The following is a 20,462-nucleotide window of genomic DNA, read 5'->3' on the forward strand; positions in this document are numbered from 1 at the left end:
ACAACACCCCACACCATGTACAACACCCCACACCATGTACAACATCCCACACCATGTACAACACCCCATACACACCATGTACAACATCCCACACCATGTACAACACCCCATACACACCATGTACAACACCCCATACACACCATGTACAACACCCCACACCATGTACAACATCCCACACCATGTACAACACCCCATACACACCATGTACAACATCCCATACACACCATGTACAACACCCCTACACACACAAGAACAAAAGCTAACACACGGGCTAGGCATGGTAATAATCTCAGCAACAGGGAGGTGAACCAGAAGAATCACCATGAGTTTGAAACCAGCATAGAGCCTCACTACAAATAAAATGTGAAAGGAAAATCTTGGGAAAGGTTATATAAACTGGGCACTTTCCAAGAAAAACTGACAGTGACGCCAGAGCCCTTAAAAAAAAAAAAAAAGATTTATTTATTTATTTTGTATACAGTGTTATGTATTTTGTATACAGTGTTCTGCCTGCATGTACACTGAAGGCCAGAAGAGGGCACCATATCTCATTGTAGATGGTTATGAGCCATGATGTGGGTTGCTGGGAATTGAACCCAGGACCTTTGTAAGAACAGCCAGTGCTGAGCCATCTTTCCAGCCTCAGAGCCGTTTTTTGAAATGTGACCTTTTTTTTTTGTTATTTCATTTCAAGGTTCCACTGTGTTGCTCTTAATGTCCTGAAACTCATTTTGTAGACTAGGTTAGCCTTGAATTTGAGATCTGTCTGCCTCTGCCCTTAGAGTGCTAGGATTAAAGGTGTGTGGCCATCATACTGTGCTAAAACAATTTTATCTTAATTATTAATTATTTAATTATTGGTGTCTATGTAGTCCTGGAACCTACTGTAGACCAGAGTGGCATTAACTTTGTGAAGAGTCCCCTGTCTCTGCTGGGGTTAAAGCCTGCACCAACACACCAGGCCTGTGACTTTCCATTTCTTGAAGATGCCTATGCTCTCTGACTTCTGGAGTAAGGACTAACATTAAGAGACCTAATTTTAGCTGGGTGTGGTGGCACACGCCTGTAATCCCAGCACTCAGGGAGCCAGAGGCAGGTGAATCTCTGAGTTTTAGGCCAGCCTGGTCTACAAAGAAAGTTCAGGACAGTCAAGGCTACACAGAGAAAACATGTCTTGAAAAACAAAAAACCAAAACAACAAAAAAAGAGAACTCATTTTATCCCATGGTCAGAGAGCAGCACAGCCAGTCCTTGCTGCAAAGTTCAGGTTTGCACAGGTACCCAGAGCCAAAGAAGAAATCCCAGCCTCCAAGTAAGGAGGGACGATCAGGAGTTGGAGACATCTACATCTTCCCTGTTTGGCAACTATAGCATACATGGAACATACGAGTCCTCGTGAAGGTGGGATGCAGCTCAGCAGGACTGTGCACCTGCACACCTGCTAGTCACAAGGCCCAGGTGACCCCACAACTGAAAAACAAGACAAAATCAAACAACTCCTCACGGTAATGGGATTCACAGCCACTGAAAATCTAGGGACATGCAGTGGTGGCTGATGCCTCTAGCCCTGACACTCTGAGGCAGGAGGTGTCTGTGAGTTCCAGGCCAGCCTGATCTACACAGTAAGACACACCCACCCCCCACCCCCCATCTAATTTGTTTTTAAAAAGAGGGACACAAGATCAAACCAAAACCAACCAAATAGAACTAAGGGAGCCAGGCATGGATGTTTGCGCCTGTAACTCCAGAGCTCAGGAGGTGGAGACAAGAGGGATGCTGCCATTTTGAAGCCTGCTGGGCTAACAAAGCACAATCTTGTCTCAAGTAAAATACTTAAAATCAAATTAATAAAGGAGAAGAAAATAAAATGGAAAATAGCAATATCTGGAACAAAACAGTTACACATGAATGACAGTCATAAGCCATGTTGAAAGCGCACCCCCCACAGAACAGGGTTTCTCTCTGTGTAGCCCTGGCTGTCCTGTGTAGACCAGGCTAGCCTCAAACTCAGAGATCTGCCTATCTCTGCCAAATGAGTGTGGGCTGAAAGTACTTCCTTTACATAATTTTTGGTTTAATTTTTTTTTTTTTATGCACATGAGAGTTTTGTCTGCATGTCTGTATGTGTACCATGTACCTGACTGGTTCTCACAGAAGCTAGAGGAGGGTGTTATACCCCCTGGAACTGTAGTTACAGATGGCTATGGGTGCTGGGAAGTGACCCTGGGTCCTCTGTAAGAGCAGTCAAGTGTTCTTACCCACTGAGCCATCCATCATTCTAGGCCTATTTTCCTTAAAATAGCCCAAATATTCCTTTAAAGATAAAACATTCCTACAGGATGCCATATCTGTATGGTATCTGTGGCAATCCAAGGCTATCACCCCACCATGTGAGACAAAGACAGGATTCTGAGGCAGCCTGGGCTGTGATTCACCATGTCACACAGCTGCTGCTGTTTACTGCAGCACTGATTCTCTTTTGGTCTTTTAGAAATGAAGTCTCACGGTGTCTTCCAACTCATGGCTCATGCAATCCTCCTGCCTCAGGCTCCTGAGCAGCTAGGACAGTACTGTCACGTTGCCCAGCAGGTCTAAGAACTTCACAGCACCCACGTGTGTGAGAAAACACTTGAGCCTGCCAGCCACACTCCCAGCAGGTGAGGGGACATGCAGGCAACCTTCTGCAGGGAACAGTAACTCTGAACCCACACATGCCTAATACCTGCTTAGCTGCTCCATCCCCTCTTTGTATGTTAGCAATACTTGGGCAGACCCAGGGGGGAAGTCAAGGCACACTTGATGACGCCTCACGGCTCCAACCTCCTGGCTGGCTCCAGGGCCTGGCCTCATGCACATGATCCCCACCCTCCATCACCCAGCACAATAGGGCCCCATCCTGGCAGATGTACTAATGGTTCTGACCAGGTGACCAGACATTCTGTTGAGTGACAGCATCAGTACCCACTCCTATGCTCACTCTTCAGGACAGGTGTTCAACACTTCTCCCCATCCCGGTATCCACTTAACATCCAAATCAAACTTCCCACCTTCATTCCCAAAGGGACTTTTCACTATCCAGTCTTCTGGCAAATGTATTGTTTGGCATGGGCAAGCCTGAGCCAAAGCCACCACTGTCTCCTACCAAGTTCTCTCTACAGTCTACAATCTGAACCCTAGTGGATGGGGCATTTATTTTTGGCCTGGTGAAAACTCCAGGACACGCAGAGCAATGCCAAAATTCACTGACTAATGCCCGCAAGCCCTGATGAGGACTGGAAAATACACTGGCAGTGACAGCAGAGGAAGACTTGACCCTGTCACCCCACTCACACCCGCTATGTGGCACAACAATGTCTCATACAGCCAAGTCTGGGGAAGAGACATGTAAGAGACTACATTTGTATTTCTCTCAGGAGGAATACCTCCCATGCTCTCACCCATGGAGCCAAGCTCCAGGACAGAGGAGCCCATACCTCTACTGAACAACCTGCCGCTGCACAGCTCATCCCAGTTCTGTCAGTGGAGCAACCCATGCCACCATCTAAGGAGAACCAACACAAACCTGCAAGAGGAACAAAGGCAGCCAGAGGCTAGGGGCCAGCTTCCCAGCAAAGGTTCAGAGCTCCACGGAAGGGAGCCGGAGACTGGCAGCTGCGGGCAGCGGGCTCTGAAACGGTATTTAATGAACTGAGGTGCAAGGGTGTTCACCAGTGTGAACACATGCTGAGTTCAGGCAGCCAGGTCTGGGGCAGGAGAGGGAGGAAGCACAACTGAGGACATCAATCCTGAACAGACCTGACTTCCCCTGTCCCCCCACCCCCCAGCTCCATTAAACCTGATGCCTCTTGAATCTAGAGAGCTCTGGGATCACATTCTCCAGAGAAGCCCACTAAATACAAAAAAGCTGGCTGCAGCTCTTCACTCTCCAATTCCCAAGATGGTTAAGGGAGGATGCAGAGCCCGGAACATCTGCCCTGGGCCTTAACTCACCAGGCCAGTGGTCTACTGATGATCCAGCCAACTACCCCACAGCCCAGAAAACATGACTGCACTCACAGGTTCCAGCCAGTCAGGAGAGCAGCCCACTCCTCAAGCTAACTGTAGATCTGAATTACACACAACAGCTCCATTAATATTTATTTTGCTTTTTGGCACACACCTGCAATCAATGCTATTCAGGAAGCTAAGGCAGATGGACTGTGAATTCACGACCAGCCTGGGCTATGTGGAGAATAAGATGATCTCATAAAACCAAAACAGGGAGGCCAGGATGGATTAGTGCACACAAGGCAGAGCCTGACGGACACACACTGCAATCTTAGCTACAATTACGTTGTGGGAATATAAACTACGTTGTAAGAGAATGGTTTAGGTTCACAGCTGTTAGAGCGAGGGGGAGAGAAGGGAGAGAGGCTGGCAAGATGGCTCAGCAGATCAAGGTGTTTGGAGACAAGCCTAACAACCTGAGTTCAAATCCCTGGGACTCACAGGGTAGAAGGAAAGAACTGGAAACTGACTCTGCAAGTCCCCCTTGACCTCACACACGTGCACACCACCGAGTGTCTTCCTCTGTCTGTGTCTCTAAATGCATGTTAAAGTTTAAAAAGAAATACATTTTAAGGATTTGTTTCCTCCTAGGCCAGCAACCCCCGAGATGGAAGATTAACTCAACCCTGTCCTGAACAAAAGACTGAAGTCCACTGAGCATAGACGGCTCAGAAACACCTGGACCCTCACGAGCTCATGCCATCACCAACAGGCCTGGTGCCCAAGAACGAGGTTAGCATCTTCCCACTGTTCACCCCAAGGCCCTTCTCATCTGCTGACCAGACAGAGTCTGCCTCCTGGCCACACCCTGAAGAGGCTGTTCTCTGGGACAGAACAGTCTATGGGAATTACCTGCATCCATGGGGCTGAAGGGCAACAAAAGCGTAGGTGAAGAAATGCAACTGCTTTCAACGGCACCTGAAAACCTGTTGGTCACCAGAGGGCCTGTCACTCGTCCAGCCTTTTTGGCCACCTAACCAGTGTTACCGCTGAGATGAACTTTGTTCATCCTAGCATGCTCCTCACAGAGATTTGCTTGAAGCTGGGGCAAAGGCAGAAGCTGAGTGCAAGCTCCGAGAACTAGCCTACCTAGCACATTGGCCCACAGAGAACACACAGAGCAGAGCCAGGACACGGGAGAGCTCTGCCTTCCAAGTTGTCTGGACGAGAGCCTGCTCTATCCTGTGCTAACGCTGCCCAGGAGAACACAGGTCAGAGAGGAAACTGCTCAGATGTAACCGCTGTGCCCAGTCTGAGGAAGGGTGCAGTGTTGGTGTTCCTTTTCTAACTCCAAGGATAGAAGCCAGGGCCTTCCACACGCTAGGCAAATGCTCTCCCCACCTCCACCCCCACCCCTGCCATGCTACCAGCCCTGGCATGTCTCAGCAGGATCCTTCAGCCACACTGATTTTTCACTAGACACCACTCTCCCTTACAGGAGCCACATACACTAAACATGACAGTACAAAGCCCAGGTCTTGTCTGTGAATGTTTTGGTCAAAAGTGAGTGTCAGTCCTTCCAATCCTATCACCTGAATCTTTGCCACCTAGAATGTCTGTACTTAATTCACAGGGAAAAAAAAAACACACACACACACACACACACATCAGGAAAATTTCAGGAATAAATTAAATGTCGCTTCATGCAAATGACACAAACCTAAGACACAGAACAGAACTGCAGCTTTCAAATTAAACAAGCACAATCTTTGTACTGGTCCTTGCTTGAAGCCACAGCTGGGGACAGCTGTCAGGGTTGGGCCTAAGGCTACTGGCCACACAGGAGATTTGCTCTGCACCCATAGTGATGAAACTCTATGTGGAAAATGACAGAGCACTTGGTCTCAGAGACACCCTGAACGACAAACTTAAAAACCGATGACATGATCTTTTCTAGTTCCCACCATTTTCCTGTAAATTTTATGATTTCCTTGTTTTTAATTGCTGAGTAGTATTCCATTGTGTTACTGAATCCATTCCTCAAATGAGGGACATCAGGGTTGTTTCCAGATTCTGGCTATTATGAATAAAGCCTGTGCCCAAACATGGTTGAGCAAATGTCCTTGTTGTATACTTGAGCATATTTTGGATATCTGCCTAGGAGTGGTATAGCTGCATCCTGAGGTAGCACTATTACTAATCATCTGAGAGAATGCCAGATTTCCAAAGTGGTGTACAAGTTTACATTCCCACCAGCAATGAAGAGGGTTCCCCTTTCTCCACATCCTTTCCAGCATGTGTTGTCACTTGAGTTTTTGATCTTAGCCATTCTGATGGCTGTAAGGTGAAATTTCAGGATCATTTTGATTTGCATTTCCCTGATGACTAAGGACGTTGAACATGTCTTTAAGCGTTTCTCTGCCACTTGATATTCGTCTATTGAGAATTCTGAGTGCCGTAACCCAGAAGCAGAAAGACACACAGGGCATATACTCACTTATAAGTGGATACTAAACATATAATATAGGATAGTCATACTAAAATCTGTACACCTAAAGAAGCTAAGCAAGGAGGAGGACCCTGGGTAAGATGCTCAATCCTCATTCAGAAAGGCAAATGGGATAGACCTCGGAAGAGGGAAAAAACAGGGAAGGGGACAGGAGCCTACCACAGAGGGCCTCTGAAAGACTCTACCCAGCAGGGTATCAAAGTAGATGCTGAGACTCATAGCCAAACTTTGGGCAGACTGCAGGGGATATTATGAAAGAAGGGGAGATAGAAAGACCTGGAGGGGACAGGAGCTCCAGAAGGTAAGTAAAAGAACCAAAAAATCTGGGCACACGAGTCTTTTCTGAGACTGATACTCTAACCAACGACCACGCATTGAGATAACCTAGATTCCCTGCACAGATGTAGCCCATGGCAGCTCAGTCTCTAAGCGAGTTTCCTAGTAAGGGGAACAGGGACTGTCTCTGACATGAACTTAGTGGCTGGCTCTTTGATCACCTCCCCCTAGGGGATGCAGCCTTACCAGGCCACAGAGGAAGACAAAGAAGCCAGTCCTGATGAGACCTGATAGGCTAGGGTCAGAGGGAAGGGGAGGAGGATCTCCCCTGTCAGTGGACTAGGGGAAGGGCATGTGAGAAGATGAGGGAGAGGGCTACAGCTGTGAAACAAAGTGAATAATTGTAATAAATTTAAAAATAAATTTTAAAAAATCTGAAAAAAAAAAAAAAAAAAAACCAATCCTGATGTCAGCACCCTCTCTGTCTCTGGGCAGGTGGAGGATGCTGCAGTTGGGGCTGGAACCTCCTGGTACTGTCAAAAGTGCACCCAGCAAGCCACATCACAGCTTTGGCCAGATATCACAACGACCGGCCCCAGAGGAGGACCAAAGTGTGTCTTAAAACCACTCTCTACACTATATGAGGTCAATCCTGGGGACTCAGGTGTGAGGGGGCATCCCTATAATCCAAGAGGTGGGGAGCACACGATACCAGGCCCTGCCCTAGCTTCCCAGGAAGCACCGTCTATCATAGGCCTCACACTTCAACAGTGCTCTGAAACCTTCTCCCACCCCTAGCTGTTCCAGGCAGGTGCTTCACTTGAGCCCTCCCTGGAAGACCTTCCCGACAGCCATACAGACACAGCACACACGCCATGTACATGCATGTTCCACCTCCACCTCACTGACTCACCATCACCTAAGACTGGCTCTCCACAGCAGGCAGGTGCTAGCAGGCTCAACAACAGTATCCATTCACTGTCAAGAATACTTGAGGGGCTGGAGAGATGGCTCAGAGATTAAAAGCACTGGCTGTTCTTCCAAAGGTCCTGAGTTCAAATCCTGGCCACCATGTGGTGGCTTACAACCATCTATAATGATATCTGGTGCCTTCTTCCAGCACAGGCAGAACATTGTGTACATAACAAATAAATAAATAAGTAAGTAAATAAGTAACTTGTAAAATTTCTGCTAGGCCTAATGTATAACTACAGAACTGATACAGGAGGACTGCAAATTCCAAGCCAACATGGCTACATTGCAAGGTCCTCCCTGTCTCAAAACCAAATAATTTTGCCATACTTATTGAAAAAAATCAGTATTATACTTTACACACACAGCCCTACCTTAGACTAGGTTTGGTAGAACATACTTGTAACCATGCATTGGGAGGGGGGCCGTAGGAGCATAGAGAATTGGTGGCTAGCCTGGGCTACAAAGTCAGACTCTGCTTTAAAAACAAAAACCAAACAAATGAAAGCCAGGCATGGTGGTGCACACCTATAATCCCAGCTCTCAGAAGGCAGAAGCAGGTGGATCTCTGAGTTCCATGTCAGCTTGGTCTGCAGAGAAAGTTTTAGTCCAGCTAGGGTTATACAGAAAGACCCTGTCTCAGTAAACCAATAAACAAACAAACAGATAAATATAAAACATTGTTATGGTGGGATAGGTCGATAATCACAGCTACTTGAAAGGCAGAGACAAAAAGATCTCAAGTTCAAGGCCTCCCTGTTCTACAGAATACTTAGGCATCCTGAGCAACTTACCCTGTCTCAAAAAATATTAAAAAATATTAAAAAAAAAAAAAAAAAAAAAAGCCTACAACCAGGGCCTACAGCTCGGTGACAGAATTAAGCAAGCATGTGTGAGGACCTGGCCTCAATGCCCCACACTGAAAAGACTACAAAGCAGAAGGAAGCAGCAGCGCAGTGCAGGCAGACAGAGGCACTCTGAAAGCACTCATGCCCCGAGGGATCCTCTCTGTTGCTGGGGAACCACTGGTCCAGCAAACCCTTTCACACCACCTGTCTGAGACTTGAGCTTAATTCTGCAAAGGTCAAGAGGCTTCTGTCACAGAGATCTTGTCTCCACACTGAAATCCATGACCCACACCTCTAACAGGACGGGCGCACCTGCCTGATCAGTGCAGATGCACTGCCTGATGAGCAGAGCCCACCAGAACCCTGCACCTCAGGGAGAGCTCCTCTGTCACCTGTGAAGGGACTGGTTTCAGATGCAGAGCTCGCATTCTCATATTCACCATCGGAAAATCTAGCAGGGTAGGAGGTCCAGATTGGCAGTGTGTTCCAAATTTGGGGAGAAGCAAGTTTCAGAAAACCAGAGCATGTTTTCATTAAAGAAGGTGACATGGCAAGCCTCCAGCCAGTATCCAGGAACAGCCCCTTGAGCATTCACCAGAGCAACAGCGCACCTCCTCCTCCAGGCACTCAGGAGCACACCTGAGGAACAGTGCCCTGGGAGGCTTCCCACCAACCCCTGGGACTCTCTGGCCTCACTTGAGACTTTTAAGGGAGGGCAAGAGTCCGGAGGCTGACTTCTAAAATTGCTGCTGTTGTTTTTACTGAGAGCAAATGCAGACTGGCCTGGTTGATGGGCTGTGACCCCCAAAACAGCAGAGTACCTGGGAGAACACTGGACTCACAAACCCAGAAGGGTGAAGCACACTCCATTAAATGTCAGGGTTCTTTGAAAACAGGTCACCCAGTAAGCTCCGGTCAGCTTGTGACAAATGAGCACAGGACCAGCAAGATGGCTCAGTAGGCAAAGGCACTTGCCACAGGGCCTACTGACCTGAATTGGATCCCTGGCACCTAGGTGCAAGGAGAGAACTGACTCCAGCAAGCTGTGCTCTACTCTCTAAAGAGGTGCTTATGGTACATGTGCCCACATGCCGAGGAAAGTGTTGAACACAGGTGTCGGAGTCCATGGAAAGGCAAAAGTGCACGGGACAGGAAGGAGGGGCCAAAAGCAAAGAAAGTTTTGGAACAGGAATGGCACCTGGTTTTCCTTCAAGAATCACCAAAGACTCAAAAACTAGTGAGACCCATTTAACACCTGGAAGTGAGAAAACTGAAGCCTGGAGGAAGGCACACCTGAACTAAACCACACGACCACGGCAGTAGATACAGAAGTGCACTGGAGACTCCCCACACACCCCTTCGCCCACAATATTCAACAAGCTAGGTGTGGCAGCTCGCCTCTGTATTCCCAGTGCCTGGGAGGTAAGAACTCCAAATCTGGCTACAAAGCAAGAACCCAACTGCAAAGTTAAAAAAAAAAAAAAAAAAGTGTGGGTGTGGCTCAGTAGCAGGTGGAGCAGAAATTCAAGGTCATCCTCAGCAACATAGACTCGTCTGCCTGGGAGGGAACGTCCTTAGCGCTTCATACAGGCATCTTGACAAGCCCACAGGTGAAAAGACCAAATGCTCCCCAAGAGCGGAAAGAACAGGACAAGACAAGACAGCAGTGTTATCTGACACTGTCCTGAAGTTCCAGGCAGAGTTATTGCTCAAGGAGGAAAAGGCATATAGACCGGAAAGACAGTAGTAATAAGGCAACCTTTACTCTCGGCTGACAGGACTTCATACACAGAATATCCTAAAGCACAATCGAGAATGGTAAAAGGTAATAAATGCAGCAAAGCAACAGGGTGCACAGCCACACAAAGCCAGCTGTACTTGTACATGCCGGCAACGAACAAGGTCAAGTAGAATTAAGAATCCCTTCCACAACAGCATCAAAGGCAAAATAGCCTTGAAAATTCAACCACCCAAGGGCAGAACCGGGCACTGAAAGGCACGAAGAAATGTAAGAAGTCCAAGACCAGTATTTTGACAAGCAGTGCTGCCCCAGGGATGTACAGATGGACTGTAACCCTTGTCAATACCCCAAGGGCCCTTTCTACGGCCCTGGAAAAGCTGTTCCTCATTGCACAGAACTGCAGAAGGTTCCAGAGAGCAAGTAAGTCTGGAAAGGGAGCTGAGGAGTAACAATTTCAAAATCCACGGCAAGCCAATGTGATCCTGGCATACAAGCAGACATACTCCAACACAATGACATACAGGGTCAAAGGTAAACCTTATATCTGGGGCCAACTGACAAAGGGAGAAGGGAGAAAATGACTCTACAACAGTCAAGCTTCCATGGGAAGAATGAAGTCAGATGTCGTAGCCCACAATAAACTCACAACAGAGCAAGACCCAAATATACCAGAAAAACTATCAAACTTTTCAAAACAACGCATACTGACAAGTCTTCAGGATCTGGGGTTTGCAATGTGCCCACCTAAAGAAAAAAAGCAGATAAAAAAAAAAAAAGCAGAAAAAAAAAAAAAGCTTTATCACTTTGAGCATTAAAAATGCGCATGAGACAGGGGTGGGTGAATCTCTAAAGTTTGAGAGAGCCTGATCTACATAGTGAATTCTAGATCAGACAAGGCAAGGTGGCACACGCCTGTAATCCCAGCACTCAGAGAGGCAGAGGCAGGAGGATCTCTGTGAGTTGGAGGCCAGCCTGGTCAGGAAATCCAGGACAGCAAAGGCTATAAAGAGAAACCCTGTCTTGAAAAACAAAAAAGCAGTATAAAAAAGATGGTCATGGCTGGCAAGACGGCTCAGTAGTGAAAGCACCTGCAGCACAAAAAATCAGGATACACGTGGAACTGACTCCACAAAGTTGTCCTCTGACTTACACACACACACACACACACACCCATATATACCACACACAAATAACAATTATGGGGACATGTCAAAGGTGAAACAACCATCATAGCAAACACCAGTAATGCCAGTGCTCAGGAGGCTGAGGCAGAAGGACCATGAGTTTGCAAGTAGTCTGAGATTATGGTGAAATGCTATCTCAAAGAGAGACAGAGACAGAGACAGAATGGTATTTGCATGTCATGTATGTGTCTGATAAGGGTCTTGTGTCCAGAATGTATAAACAACCCCATAACTCAACAAGACAGTCTAATTAAAAAAGGGATAGGCTAGCTAGGCATGGTAGAGCACACCTTTAATCCCACCACTTGGGAGGCAGAGGCAGGTAAACTTTGAGTTCCAGGCCAGCCTGGACTACACAAAAAGAAAGAAAAAAGGGAGAGAGGGAGGAAGGAAAAAAGAAAGAAGGGAAGGAAGGAAGGAAAGATAAGAAAGAAAGAGAAAGAAGGAAGGAAGGAAGGAAGGAAGGAAGGAAGGAAGGAAGGAAGGAAGGAAAGGAAGGAAGAAAAGAAAAACAAAGAAAGATAGGGACAGAACAGGCATCTCTCCAAAGACATACAGATAGCAATAATCCACACAAATCACTGTGTCATCTGGGAAATGCAGATCAAAGTCAAGGATACACTTCACACCCACTGAGGTGGCAGGGTGGGCAGACGGAAGGAAAACAAGTATTGCCAAAGATATAGAGAAAGTGGGCCTCTCCCACATTGTGGGTGGGAGTGTAAAACATGCAGCCATTTCAGAAAAGCAGTCTGGATGCTCTGAACAAGGTTAAACATAGAATTACCATGTGACCCAGCAATTCTACTCCTAGGTCTATACTCCAAGAATTAAAAACAGGTGCTCTGGGGCTAGAGCCATGGCCCAGCCAGGAAAGAGTTGGAAACACAAGCACAGACTTGAGTCTGATCCCCCAGGACCCACGGAAAAAGCTGGGCACAGCAGCCTGCAACCGTAATCCTAATACTGGAGAGACAGAGACAGGAGGATCTCTGGAGATTGTTGGCCAGTCAGTTTATGCCAAATTCACGAGCCTTGGGTCCCAGTGAGAGACACTGTTTCAAAAACTGTGGTACTGCATGCCTTTAATACTAGCTCTTGGGAGGCATAAGCAAGGGAATCTTGAGTTTGAGGCCAGCCTGGTCTACAGAACCAGGCCAGCATGGGCTACATAGTGAGACCCTGTCTTGAAAAAAAAAAAAAAACAAATCAAAACAAAAACACAAACGTAGAAAATGATTGAGATAGGCACCCAACATTAACTTTGGGCCTCCACATGCTCGAAAACACACACACACACACACACACACACACACACACACACACACACACACAGAGAGAGAGAGAAATAGATGGTCAAGTCTAAACTTGTTCCCATCTTCCAAGCAGCACTAGTTAAATAATCCAACAGGTGGAAACAATCCAAATGCCTACTGATGTGGATAAACAAAATTTAATAGGGCTTTCGAGGTGGTTCAGTGGGTAAACCTGCCTGCTAACAAACCTAAAGGCCTGAGTTCAGTTCCCCAGGACTCATACAGGTGAAGGAGACAAGTGACTCCCGGAAGATTGTCCTCTTAACCTCAGCAAACAAACACGCACACGCAAATAAAATGTAATAAAAAATACAGTGGGAAACAACTCAGCCACAGAAAGGAATAGAATAGAGACATATGCTACCTGGCATAGAGGAGCCTTAAATGAGATAACCAGAACAGGCAAATCCACAGGCTGTAAGCAGAGCGGGAGCTGATGGACAGGGAGGAAGAGAACAGGAGGGACCGCTTGCTGGGAACTGGGTTTCCCTTCAGGGTGAAAAGCTAATGGAACTAGGTAACGATGATGGCTGCATATAACACTTGTAAACAATTTAAAGTGGAAATTTTCATCACTCAGAAGAGAGCGAGCGAGAGAGAGAGAGAGAGAGAGGGAGCAACAGCAACAGCTGGCCACCTTGAATTCATCTCCTTTCTGCTCTCTCCCAAAAGGACCAAAGGGTAAATAAACTGAGGCTGCCAACCTTCAGGAACTAAAAAGTATCTCTTCAAATCTCTGGCACAACTTCAAGTGAGGGCACGGTAGTAGGGCACACCTGTGATCCCAGCAATGGGGAGTTGGAAGCACAGGAGAGCTGGATTTCAGCTAAGGGCCTGCCTGAGCTACCAAAGACCTGGCCAAAACAAAGACAAAGACCAAAAGGTAAAGCAGAAGAAGAGTCCTCTTAAACCCTCAGGTGATTGCAGCAAGGGCTCAAACGTATCACCCACAGCCTGCACAGTATAAAAGTGCAGGCCTGAGCCCCGCATTGGTGGCACACCCCTTTAATCCCAGCGCTCGGGAGGCAGAGGCAGGCGGATCTCTGTGAGGCCAGCCTGGTCTACAGAGCAAGACAGAACTCATAAAATGAAAAGAGAAAAGAAGGAAGGAAGGAAGAAAATGAGGCTGGGGCCCAGAAAGGAGAAAAGAGTTCTGGAGAGACCTCAAATGTGCAACAGTCGAGTTAAAGTGCGACCCCGCTGAGCTAAAGGGCCGCTAAAACCTAATCAGGCGTCTGTCCCAAGAAGGCGCGAGGCGCACACTGCAACTCACAGCACACGCGGGAGCAGCAAAGTTCCCGCGGCTGAGGGCCACGGTCCCCGGCTGCAGCCAACAAAGCTCCAGCGGGCCAGCCTCGGTAGCGCCCTGTGCTGGGAGCCGAAGGCAACCGGCCCGGCACAGGCAGCAGGTGTAGGGTGCCCAGGCCGGGGCCTCCCCACCCGGCCCGTGCCCTGCCCCGCACCTGCCAACACCTGCGCCCCGGGAGGGCGCCGGGGCGCCTCGACCCGTAGCAGGAGACCCCGGAACCCAACACGCCAGGGGTCCGGGGCGAACGGGGACCGGAGTGCCAGGGCACACGGGACACCGGACTCAGGGCGCGGGGAAGCGCGGCCTGGCAGCGCGAAGGGCGTCACGCGCGTCGTGGCCGGCTGGCGGTTCCCCCTCCGGGCCGTCCCCGCCACCTACATCCCGGCCGACCCTGAGACAGTCCCCCGGTGCCCGCGGCACCACCGCGCTGCGCCCCACCACTCCCGGTCCCCCGCCCACTCGTCCCCCGAAGCCCGCTGGCCGCAGCTCACCTGCCTCGCGCCGCCGCCTCAGGCCTCGTCCGCGCCGCTCAGGCCGGGCACCGGAGACTCTCCACGGCCACAGCCAATCGCGCGCCGCGCCGGGGTCGGAGGCGGGAGCGACGCGAACGTCCGTCAATCCCCAGGCGCGGCTCCTCAAGCTCCAGACCAATGGGAAGGCGTCTGTCCCGCCGCAGCCCGCAAGGGGCGGGGAGAGGGCGGGACCTGAGCGTCAGTGGGCGGGGCGGGCGCGCCGGGACTTGAGGGGCCGCGCCTAGGGAGGAGCCGCTTCTCGAGTAGCGTTAGGATTAGGGTTCCGTGCGGAGCCTTCCCCGCTGAGTTCCACGCAGGGTTTCAGTGCACCCGAATACCCGGTTCCTGCAGAAGGTGCCCTGGACTCCCGGCACCTCTTCTCCTCTGTTGCCCAGGTGCAGCGTTTGGAGGAAGCCCTGACGCCCTGCCCTACGGGCGGGAAGCCAGGCCTCCCCTCCCTGGGGACTCCGCCCGTCCTGGCCGTCTGTTGCTTGCGCAGTTTTTGCAACTACTGTTTAATTGCATTTGTTTTGTTCTGTTTGTAGGCAGGGTTTCACTCTGTAACCTTGACTGGCCTGGCACTCTACACGTAGACCAGGCTGGCCTTTTTCTCGTAAAGATAAGCCTGCCTCAGCGTTGCTGGAATTAAAGGCGTGGGGATACCACGCCCCACTTTTTATTTTTTTCCTTTTTTTAGACTGGGTCTTACCGTGGCCTGGAATTCCCTGTGTAGCCCAGATTGACCTCCAGTTCGCAGCAGTCCTGCCTTGTCCTCCCAAGCAGTGGGATGACTACCATATGCCACCAGTAGCTGGCTCTCTCTTATTTAAAAACTGTGTGTGGGTGCCTGCGAAGGCCTCTCCGGTCCCCTGGAGCTAGAAGTGGACACTGACAACCAACGGACAGTGTTCTGAATGACCAGCCAGTGCTCTTAATGGCGTTAATGGCTGAGCCATCTTTCCAACAAACTTGGCTTTACACGTTTTTAAAGTTAGTTTGGTTTTGTTTTTTACACAGGGTCTCTGTATGCTGCCCTAGCTATGTTGATTGGCCTGCCTCTGCTGGGATTAAAGGCATGCACTACCATGCCTGGCTCATTTTACACTCTAAGAAAGGGTCTTGAGCTGGGAAGATGGATTATTTAGTTAAGTGCTTGCATACATACACAGGGTATCACTCTGATGCCCTAGTTTGGAATGCCTAGTTTTCCATCCCAGGACTGGGATTACAGGCGTGAACCACCACACCCAGCCTGCTCCTGACTCTGGATAGTCACTCGTGCTGCCTGCGCTGGCCTCCTTGTATGGCAAGTGTTAGGCAATGTATTGATTTGCTCCACTGGCAAGTTGAGGGACTTTTCTGTAATAGATGTTAGAGGGCTTCAGGCCACAAGGATTTTTGTGGCAAACATTTAAATCTGCTATTAGTAAAGTGGGTGGGTTTGGCTGGGCAGCTGGCTGGCTCCACAGGCCCAAGGCTCTGTGGCTGGCTGAACCCTGGGCCAGCTGCGGGACGTGTGGGTTTTGTCAGTTAGAAGCTGTTATGAATGAAGCTCTTGTGCATTCAGAGGTAGGGCCTTGTGGCTATTTGGCTTAGTTTTGTCTTTTTTGGCTTCTCTCTCTTATTTTTTTTAGGTGTATACATGTTTGCTTACATTCTATATTTGCATTATGTGTGTGCCTAATGCCCACACAGGTCAGAAGCAGCATCCCATCCCCTAGAACTCAAGTTACAGATGGCTGTGAGCAACACTGAGAGATGTTTTGTTTTTTGTTTTCTTTTGTTTTGTTGAGACAAGGAGGTCTCTCTGTGTAGCTCTGGCTGTTCTGGAACTCGGTATGGAGGCCATGCTGGCCTTGAACTTACAGAGATTCACCTGTCTCTGCCTCTTGATTCACAGATTCAAAGCATAGACCACCACACCCAGCCTCTTTTTTACTTTTTTTTTTAAGTAGGGAATCAACACTGTAGCCCAGGCTGGTTTCTTGATCCTCCTTCTGCCCCCACCTCTCAAGTCCTGAGATTACAAGTGTTAACCCCCACAATTGGTAATTTTCCTTTTTTAATCAGTTCATTTTTCTGTTTTTTTTTTTTTTGACACAGGGTCTACTGTAGCTGGTCTTATTAATATGGATCCCTCACCCAAGCTCTACCTTTGAAGTGCTGAAATTAAAGGGCACTCTGCCGCATTCACTTTAAGCAGTGCTGGTGATTGTTCTCAGGGCCTTGGGCATGTTGGTCACTCCCCCAGCTCTGTATATCACCAGCCAGTTTTGGCTCTTTATTAGCAGGTAGGTCTGATGACTCGGTCCTGTCATCCCAGCCATCTGGGTGGCTGATGTAGGAGAATCCCAAATTCAAAGCCTGGGCAATTTAGTGAGACCTGGTGACTGGTGCTAATGGCATTGCTGTCCTTGGTGCAAACACAAAGCTTCAGCTGCATGAGAGGTTTCCTATGATTGGTACAGATACCCTTCCTTTGGCAATATAGGCAGGCTGTAGGGCTCACATGGCAGGCCAGCTGGGGACAGCCAGTCAGCCTGGGCCATGGTCCTGTGTTGCTATGATGTCACAGTAAACCCAGGAAAAAGCTGCTCCCACTGGTCATCTCTTGCCTGCTTTACATAGCACAGGCTGAATGTGGAGACAGAAGCTGTGGAGCGGCACTGACGGTAGTGACAGCACAGCCTGGTGCATGGAGCCTCAGAAGCGGTAGAGTGGGCAGAAGCCGCTTCAGACAGATGTAACCGTGACAGAAGCTGCAGCAGTAAGAGGAACCTGAACTGAGACGCAGGGAGCAGCCAGGGCAGGGAGAAAACGGACTGAAGTAGCCCAGGGAGGGTGGAGACAGGAGGCTGAAAGAGAGAAGCCTGCAGTGAACCAGAGAAGGGAAAGGGAAACCACAGGCCAAGGTAGCAGGAGATGTTCCAGAGAGCTACTCGGGCGCTGGGCCAGGGTCCCTTTCACTACACGGCAAGAGCTACAGTTCTGGCTGTTGTAGAAAGTTGTGGAATTCTAATACCCAGGCCTCCTAGAAACTACAGCTCCAGCCGCTGCCAGGGATGGAGGAATTCCAACTTCTAGGTATATGTATAAGAGCTATCACAGACTAGCTATGGTAGCACATATTGGAAATCTCAGCCCTTGGGAGCTGGAGGCCACAGCGAGAGGAGTTGAAGGCCAGTCTCTGTTATTTGAGCTCTTGTCTGTCTCTCTTTCTTTCTTCTGGCTTTTTTTTTTTTTTTTTTTTTTTTTTTGAGACAGGGTTTCTCTATGTTGCCTTGGCTATCCTAGAACTCACTCTGTAGACCAGGCTAGCCTCAAATTCAGAGATCCACCTGCCTCTGCTCCCCCCCCCCCATCAAGTGCTAGGATTAAAGGCATGTGCCACCACTGCCAGGCTGAGCTCTTTTTTCAAAAAGGCAAAGACAGACAACAAAAGCTGTGATAATTACAGCCTGCAGGACCTGCTGCCCCTCAGAGTGACCTGCAATAGTGGTGGACATCCTGGGTTGCTATTTTCTGCTGACAGAACTGTAGCCATCACCCAAACCAACACCTTTCTTTCTGTTTGTCTTTCTCTTTTTTCTTTCTTTTTTTGAGACAGGGTCTCATGTAGTCCAGGCTGGCCTTGAATTTCCGAGGATGACTTTGAACTTCCCTCCTCCCAGATCCTGGGATTACAGATTTGTGCACCGCCACCACTGCTTTAAGGAGTGTTGGAAATGAAACCGGTGCTTCTCTGTGCCGCTGAGAGCTACACTCTGCCTCCACCCCAGCCTCCGGCCCATTCTTTTGTAGTTTTAGTTTTTATTTTTTTCCTTTTTAGAGCAGCATTGGAGTAGCTTGCGCTTGCTCAACACTGCCGGCTGACTGGTGAGGATAGTACCGGTGAGCTTAAACCTGGCACCAGATCAGTCTTTCAGGGGTAAACAGAACCTGACTCCCATAGTGAGGAGGCTGAGAAACCTGAGCTGGAAGCTTCCAGCCTCTGGAGCAGCTGCCGCAAGGAAGTCAGAATGCTGGGAGGGCAGAGACCAAGCCCAGGGAATCCCTGTCTCTCAAGGAAGCAGTTGGACTTCCCTGCTTGCTGGGTCCCCCCTCCTTCCTTCTGCTTCCTGCTTTGGGCAGGAGGCAGCACCGCAAAGAATTTTTTTTTTTCTTTCTGCTGTTGGAGGTTCCCTGCAGAGGCTGAGGGCATTTCCTAGTCCCAGTGAGGTTCTGGGTGTGGCAGGGAGGGGCACAGTAACAAGTCAGGGTTGAGACAAATCTAACCTTGACAGTAGTTCCAAACCAGCATCGAGAAACGCCCCTCCACAGAGGACACACACACACACACACACACACACACACACACACACACACAGGACTGTGGTTCAGATAAGCAGTAAGGGCCTCTGCTGAACACACTAGCACCCAGAGCAAACATCAGACAAAACCCCACACAAAGATCATGACTGGTAGCGATCCAGCGCCTAAAACGAGCTCCAGGAGACTGGAGCCACACCCCCAGCCTGTCACTAGGCGATTTTAGTAAGTGCTCTACTGCAGGACCACACCCTATTCTTGTTTTTAAATTATTTCTTTATATTATCCTTTCTCTCAAACGTTTACATGAATTCCAGAGGTAGAACTGATACCATCCAGGCACATACTTTTAATACCAGCACTTGGGGGGCGGATACAGGCAGAATTCTGAGTTCAATGCCAGGCTGATCTGTGTAATGAGTTCTTACTGATTCAAAACAAAAACACAAACAAAAAGAACTGGCTGCTTACTAAGCTTGTAGAGCAAGGACTTGCTAAACTGTCTCACAGGCCTCAGTGCTTGAGAGTCTAGGCTGGCTCCTTTGCCAGGAAATAATAGGTACAGCCCTCTTTTTTTTACCTTTTTTTTTTTTTTTTTTTTTAATTTTGAGACAGGGTTTCACTAAGTTACTCAGGCTGGCCCAGAACTCACTCTGAATCCCAGGCAGAACTTCAGCAGGTGATCCTCCTAACACAGCCTTCCAAGTAGCTGGAACTACAGGTATGCAAACCATGAACTGAAGTTTAAAGGAAAAAGCCATATCTGTGTTGAAGATTCTACAAGAGTGAGCACACCATCCATGATTATAGAGAGTTGGAATGTTGCACATACATATGCCCATTATCCTGGGCTCGCTTCAGCCACTTACAGGCACTCCTTCCTCACCTCTGCTTGACCTAACATCCTGCAGTTTTAGGGAAATCCTTTTGAAATGGATGGACAGATCCCTGGCTGCCAACCAGTCCAAAGCTTGAGAGTCACCAGGTAGTTTCTGAGGCCGATGGCAGAGATTTCCCCCTCTTAGCTGATGTTTCCACCCGTGTGTCACATTCCCAGGAACTGGACTCACGAATAGTTGTGAGCCACCACGCGGGTACTGTAAACATGGAGGCCCACCCTATTGCTCTCTCTTGAACAGAGCTGGAGTCTGCTGCTTCTGTTAGACTCTGCTGGCGGTGTGTACCCCATCGGTACACAGCATAAATGGAAGAAGAAAAACATTCCCAGGAAAATATCCCCTTGTTTCAAAAGCCTGTGCCCAAGAAGTGGAGATGGGGGACAAGCAGGTGGAAGGGAGGGCAGCGGAGCACCTCACAGGACTTGGGCAAATTTCAGTGGGCCAGAAGGGGTAGACTGTGTGGTGGGTGGAGTGCAGGCTGGAGACTGAGGCAGATTGAGCCTGGGGCAGACCTGGCGCCCCAGGGGTTAAGCCGAGTGCTGGCTGAAGCAACTGTGGGCTCTAACACTTGGGCCTACTACACTAGTAACTGGCACGATGC

At 49.0% G+C, this 20,462-nt stretch overlaps 1 protein-coding gene across 4 annotated transcripts in view; it reads right to left on the reverse strand.

The window, feature by feature from the left end:
* Positions 1 to 14,676, reverse strand: part of Sun1 (Sad1 and UNC84 domain containing 1) — a 44,408-nt gene extending 29,732 nt beyond the window's left edge. For all 4 annotated transcript variants that reach the window (XM_055598508.1, XM_055598507.1, XM_055598505.1 and 1 more), the window contains exon 1: positions 14,634 to 14,676. The gene's annotated coding sequence lies outside the window, so the exon portion shown is untranslated. The remainder of the gene's footprint in view (positions 1 to 14,633) is intronic.
* Between the last annotated feature and the right edge of the window lie 5,786 nt (positions 14,677 to 20,462).

This window comes from Psammomys obesus, unplaced genomic scaffold (assembly GCF_907164565.1).
Source record: "Psammomys obesus unplaced genomic scaffold, mPsaObe1.curated_primary_1811, whole genome shotgun sequence".
NCBI lineage: Eukaryota > Metazoa > Chordata > Mammalia > Rodentia > Muridae > Psammomys > Psammomys obesus.